Source organism: Berghia stephanieae, chromosome 2 (genome assembly GCF_034508935.2).
Source record: "Berghia stephanieae isolate SIO BIC M18660-M18661 chromosome 2, UCSD_Bste_1.3, whole genome shotgun sequence".
In the NCBI taxonomy this organism is placed as follows: Eukaryota; Metazoa; Mollusca; class Gastropoda; order Nudibranchia; family Aeolidiidae; genus Berghia; species Berghia stephanieae.
In genome coordinates, this window is record NC_088361.1 from 57,138,671 (window position 1) to 57,145,924 (window position 7,254).

The 7,254-nt window shown below is 35.4% G+C and overlaps 1 protein-coding gene across 1 annotated transcript in view; it reads left to right on the forward strand.

Annotated features, from left to right (window-relative positions):
- The first annotated feature begins 890 nt into the window (after positions 1–890).
- The window catches only part of LOC144965203 (5-hydroxytryptamine receptor-like), a 292,639-nt gene continuing 286,275 nt past the window's right edge, over positions 891–7,254 (forward strand). Inside the window, exon 1 of the mRNA XM_078900289.1 lies at positions 891–1,500. The gene's annotated coding sequence lies outside the window, so the exon portion shown is untranslated. The remainder of the gene's footprint in view (positions 1,501–7,254) is intronic.

A 7,254-nucleotide genomic window follows, 5' to 3' on the forward strand; every position in this document is an offset into this window, starting at 1 on the left:
TATAACTCTTATAAGAATATAATATTTTCATCAACAAATCAAGTAATCAAAACAGGAATTGATACAAAACGTGAAGACACAGCATGTGATTGTAATTGAGTCTCTATTTTGTCTTTCTTTGTTGGCTCTTCTCATCATTTATTTACATTAGCCTATATTTACACAATTTAAAACGCAATTATAAAGTTTACAAAAATAAAAAAGAAGATTGATGGCTTGTGAGCTAGTAGCAAGCTGATTGGACTGTGTATTTAATGATTCCAACCACCGGAGGAAGATTTGAAGTGTTTGGCCGGCGAATAGAAGCAATCAAATTAAACGGTTTATGTAGAGTATTGCAATGGATTATTGCCCTTCGTCTACAATAATCTACACTTATGTGCTAACCAGTTAATTGCCGTAGTCTGGAAAAACTCACATCAAAAAATTTGTCCAAAAAACTCATCATTTAAATATCGATCGATTTAAATGAAACTTATCTTGGTAAACTCTTTCAAACTTGGGACTTCGCGAAGTCCCGGGTTTGAGAATTTTTTTGCCAAGATGAAAGTAATTTAAATCGATTAATAATATTTGAAATTTTTTAATTCGAGTTTTTCCAGACTACGGTAGTAAACTGGTTAAAACCCCGAAGCACAAGACATGGGGACAACAAGCTCTTTTCAACAGCTCCACAACGCATCAATGGCTCACGCTCATCTTTTTCCCCAACTGCATTTCGATTCTGATCACCGCCACCAACATCAACACTCACCCTGCCTCATTGACTCCACAGCTTGCCACGCACGGCCACTGCGCGTGTTTAGCTAGATCGCGCGTGCGAAAACGGCAAAGAGGGCTGATGGCTATCTATAGTTGAAGTAAATTTTAACCCCCTTCCTATTACCACTGTATCGTATGACGAGGCGTCGTTGTGATCACTCAGATGATGAAGATGCTCGTTCTATTATTATCAACAACAGTGAGTTAACTCGGGTGGTGATAACAGTTGTCGCATCGAGACTAAATAAGTCACAACTGTCTTTCCGCTTCTGATCACGATTCAATATTTCTCTTTGGACTTGATTTACATCACCCAAGCCAATGGTCAGCAGAGACAAAATGAATGATTTGTCCAGATTTCTCACGGACCATCTCTCCTGCATTGAAACGAACATTTCATTGCTTGTGCAAAGATAATGTTAGTTTTTGAAAGTGGAATAAAATAAGAATTTAATGTGAACGAGGAGAAATTGTTGAAGATTGTAATTCTAATAATGAAATATTTCGAGTAGTTGAGATATTTTATTAACACAAAGACGTGCCAATTTGTGTCTTTCAATATAATACAAATTCTCCTCGTGTTCTTGGATTATGTGATCAAAGAATTTGATTTCATGTAAATATTCTAAATGTTCATACATTATAAAATCATAACAGCACGTAAAATACAATATTCCGATCATTATTGTGAATGCTTATTCTACTTGAGGATATATCTACGGTCTATTCGTCATTAAGGTACGTTTTTATGTTAATAAGTTAAAGAATTTACAATGGTCCATTTCATTACTCATACCCAAACTTAGAGAGGTTTTTCTCTAAAACTGTCTGTTGATGGCATTCATGTTTGCATTCTTATTCCATATAACCACGACCAAACAAACATTACTTTTCCAATTTGAAAAAAACACAGATTAAGGACATTTCTTATTTGCGCGGTATTAAAAACTTTTGCGATTATTAATTTCAACTTTCAGATGCTTTACAGTACAGTGCCATTTCCTAAAACGGTTCTAATTTCAAAATCAGTGACGTCAAGTAGCAAATACTTCAATGTGAACATGTGTGTGCCTTTCCATTCTGTGTTCTAAATCTGACCAATTGGATTGTTAATGTCGTAATACAATCTCCCACGTCTAGCTTCAAGATTCTATTTATTAAATAGATTCAAAGCGATGCTTTTCAATATCACTGTATTGATGCATGCGCTTAGTTATAAAAAACTCATAACATTGCTAACCGCATAACGTACCAACTCACAAAACAATGTAACGTTAAACATCTATAGTCTGATTAATATAATTTTAATGAAAACTTCTAATAAAAATGGCTGGATAAAAACAAAAACAAAGAGCTGGGTGACGTCAATTTCTATCTATTACAGATTTCATTTGATATCCATTGTCGAAAACTTAGAAATGGAAAGTTAGAAGTTCAGAAACGCAAATGAAATTACGTTACGCCTCTGGCATCATGGTCACGGAATATCGCAAATTCCTCCAAAGTTACGAAATATGACGGCGTGATTTTTTTTATACGAGCTTATAACATTTTAAGTGACACTACGAATTTTGAATACCGATAGTGATGGACCAGGTTCCGCACAATACCTTGGTCCTCCGAATTTCTACGCCCGTCTTCGATAGGACGAGGAGAAATGCCTTTCACAAAGACATAATCTCCTGCCGACTGTTGAGCAAGACAACTTATAAAGGTTGCACAATACATGTCACGAAAATCCACTCTTTACCCATCGAGCACGGCACTTGTTTGCCATTCTTGAATTATGTTCACTAGGGAAAAAAAAAAGGGGGGGGGGGTCCTCAAATACAAGAGGTGCATAATTAAAATGACATAATTATTAATTTGACCTTTCCTCTCTGAGTTCCTGGTTGTGGGCAATCTGTTAACAGTATTTCTATTCGCCGCATGTCACGAAAAAGAATTCTGCGCTTCGCCTCACTAGACAAATACTTGAAAACTTTCCTTATTGTGACAAATTTGCATGTTTAATCCATATTGTGATTAATTTTTTAATGACTATTAAAAGGTAACAATAGGATTCAATAGTCTGACGTCACGTCCGCCCAGCAACGAGCAGCTTGGTTCTAAACAAAGAAAATCGGTACTTTTTATTCTTCATGCTGGCTAGAACTTTTTCACATGTCATGTGATCAGAATGTATAAAAATCAAAGCACGATCAGATTTATAATGCTTTTCTCGTCTGGATCCACTTTTATGGTCGTCGAAGAAGTATTTCATAAGGGCGTCCGCCATTGTTCCAATAGTTTAGAACCAGTTACTAAGTTAGTATGCATCATTACGAGGGAAGTGACGTCACGGCTGTTGAAGCTTATTGTTTATGTCATATGTATACAAAGTGTACAATTTGCTGTGTCATTTTGAACTCATGGTGACAATGTTAGTGAGTAGTGCACATGGATCTCGTGAAAAACAAACCCCTAGCCAAGCTTGTGGGGGAGCTCAGTGATCGTAATCACAACAGAATTCACTGTGTATAATATTATTAATGTAAACCCTCCAAATGTTCACTCATCCCAGACCCTTCGTTGTTTATATACCGTAGAAAAATCCCAAAGTATATTAATGTAACGATGAACAATATCGGCTTAATGAGACTAACAATTCTAGTGTTCAAGTCAATTATCATTTAAATCCATCAGAAGGTTGTGAAGATATCCACGTCAACGCGTGCGCACGGGTTGTGGAACGGACTATGCAAAGTTCATGATATGTGTTCACAAAAGTGCAATTTAGCATTGAGGCAATGATAAAGTCTGTGTCATTGTTGAAGCCAGGTATGAGATTCACGTGAATTGAGTGAATATTTACGGTCCTATTGTGTTGGTTTTTTTTCTTCCAAACAACAGTGTGGAGAATATTATTTTTTAACATTCTGTACTATGTTGACATTAATTATGTTTTAATCCGTATTACAGTGTGAGTTTATATATATATAGTTTTGTGTGTTGGTCCATTATACTTCCGGATGGCAATGTTGTGAACTCTTAGCCAAGCGCATACTATCTATAGATCATCCCATTCAATGCAAAAATTGGATTCAATAGTCTGATGCCACGTCCCCCAGCAACGGCGAGCAGCGTGGTTCTAAACAAAGAAAATCGGTACTTTTTATTCTTCATGCTGGCTAGAAATTTTCATATGCCATGTGATCAGAATGTATAAAAGTCAAAACAAAATCATATTTATAATGTTTTTCTCCTCTCGGATACACTTTTATGCTCGTCGGAGAAATATTTCATAAGGGCGTCCGCCATTGTACCGATAGTTTAGAGCCAGTTACTAAGTTACCATGAGTCATTACGAGGGAAGTGATGTCATGACTGTTGAAGGTTACAGGTAATGTACATTTCTTCAACGCTTTCGTTTCACACAAATTATAAAATTAATGGCGATATTTCTATTCAAAACCCACCTGCAATAATAACTCATCTGAAAAAAAATAACTTAAAAAACCCCCCCGAGCCATCAGAAAATATCCCACATTTCCAAATAGGAACGATTAGAACTCAGAAAATTTTGATCCAAACGTGGTGTTTTAACCACATTGTCTTAGGTTCATTCTCTGGGTGATGACATAATTTTATCATTTCGTCAATGTATCTCTTATGTTTCATCATACCAGTCTCACTTGTTTTTTTAAATAAGATACTGAGAGGAACTAACCGTACTTCAATGTCTGAGGTACATGAGCTGTACTGCCAAACACTGAAAACACTATTCAACGAGACAACTTTTACCTATATAAAGTCTCGGTTTTTTGTTGTAGATTACGACGATCATCTTAATAGTAAACATTATCTCGCTAAATTGATTGGGTTTTTTTAAAGATACGTTTATCCGTGTACACAGTATAATGGCTGACCCACACCGGAGACTGACTTTGACGTCTCGGCACTGCGTCCTCTGACGTCGGGCACGGACCAAATACTAAGAATAAAGAGAATAGCCGCTAGAACTACCCATACCAAGCACCCGACGTCCTCTGCCGTTTTATTTGGTCAAGCTTGGCATGGGTAGGTCTAGCGGCTATTCTCTTTATTCTTGTCCGTGCCCGACGTCTTTATCCGGAAGACGGCAGAGGACTACAGTGCCGGGTCGTTGGAGTCAGTCTCCGGTGTGGGTTAGCCCTAAGTTCTTTTGATACAAAGTAGTCTCTGCATCTGCTATTGTTGAGTAGTGTTTTAAATAGCCTTGGCTTTACCTCACCATTATTTCTACTGTTAGACAGTTTAATATGTACGACCACTGATGAATTTATAATGAAAATGAACACAAAGGAAAACGAAATTGACGGCGGTCGTAAACGATCAATTGCGACACAGTTACAACTATAGCACACACACACACACACACACACATATATATATATATATATATATATATATATATATATATATATATATATATATAGTGACTGTTTTGGCAGTTGAACAAAACGTCCATGATATGATGAATATAGAAATCATGAGGAACCGACACTGGCATTATTCAAAGTACGGTCTCTATCTCTCTCTCTCTCTCTCTCTCTCTCTCTCTCTCTCTCTCTCTCTCTCTCTCTCTCTCTCTCTCTCTCTCTCTGACTTGAAGAAGTAAAACAAATCAAGTTTTTTTTTATTTAGAAAACTGTTCGCTTTACGGCTTTTCAGAGGCACGGCTGCTTGGTCGGTTTCTGCCTTTTAAAATACCTTTCAAGTAGAAAACAACACAAACAATAACACCGTGATGTTTTACAACATAAGTATGTATTTTTTCGTAATTAATTTTCCACTGTTAAGTAATAGATTCAAAATGTGAAATGTAAACTTTTAAACAAAACTGAGTAGAGATGAATCGTGTTATTTTGAAAAAAAAAATTAATTAAAATGGCAGCATGATCGCTAATGAGATACTAAAAATAATGATTATATGATATCAAGTATAATAAACCTCTCGACCGTCTTTACTTGATCATAATATGAAACCACTTTCGTGCTTGTGTGTGACTCAACGATTCAATTCGGTATTATGTTGGAGTAAACAAGATACTGAACAGAAAATTTATAGTCAGTGATGTGAATTTTGTTGGGTTAAATCTATACGATTTATTTAGGACAATGAACATGGCTTTTAAAAGCAGAAGATGAAATTTAAAAAAAAAGAAAACCACCCCCCCCCCAACCCAAAGAAAAAAACAATTTAAAAAAAAACAAAAAAAACAAACGATGTGGCTATTTTTATAGTCCCGTAAAGACGGTACTCAGATCTACTTTTACAGTTCCATATGATTCAGTACATCCATGGGATTTCTCTTTTCTCTTAACTTAAATAAAGCACCTTGGCCCAGGCCTCCACACTGAAATGCTGCCATGTCTCAGAAAAGTCAACTTCCTGATTTAAGACCTGCATCGTTAGGTCCTTTTCTGAGGATGGAATTTTGGAGAGGTCTTGGACCTCACTTGGATCAGCATCCACCACAATCTAGTGCAGAATCATATGGAACTGTGAAAATAGATCTGAGTACCGTCTTTACCGGATTGTAAAAATAGCCACTGCGAAAAAACAACCAGCAAACAATAAACTAGATTTAAGATTCAATTTTTGGCAAACCGTTCACCCAGACATACTACCGGGTTTTGACAAACGGTTACATCAATTACATTGTTTACATAATGATGACTGTCCGAGAGGTGTGGTTATCTAAGCGTCTATAACGCCATCTCGGCTAGAAAACAAATAAACTCAACCACCGTCTTATTGATGCTATACGTTTAGTTAAGATACTCGTAACATCCGTCAATAATAATAATAATAATAATAATAATAATAATAATAATAATACTTTATTGCATCCCAAAAAGGAAATTTTTTGTACAGACGTGTTATAATTTACATAATAAGATAAAAATACAATGGAAATAGGATGTATAATATATGAAAAAGGAGTAGCTCCATAACCAGAGCTGCGCTTTATAATATGAATAATTTCAACACTGTAAAATAGTCAAAACTGTCACTATAAATTAAAAATTGAAAAGATTGCAAAACAAATAAATTAATAATTTAATATTTACATTTTTTGAAAGTAAAAATGCGAAATAATTGTATAAAATGATTATTGCTTGTTGTTATAAAGCCTAATACTGGACGGCAGAAATGATTTTCGGTGTCTCTCTGTTTTCGTTGAAATAGAGAAAGGGCGACCACTTCTTTCTGACATAATAACTGATGGTCTTAGTGGATGATACTGGTCATTTATTATTTTAGTTATTTTATTTATACAAAATTTCTCGTATAAAAGATCTACATCGTCAACATCATTTATATAGCGTTTAATAGATTTTTTAATATTTGAATTTATTTTGTTCCTTTCCACTGCTAAGCAATTGCCTCCCCAAGCTGTTATACAAAATGACAAAACACTTTCGATTACTGCTCTATAAAATAATGTGCAGAGGGTTTTATCTATT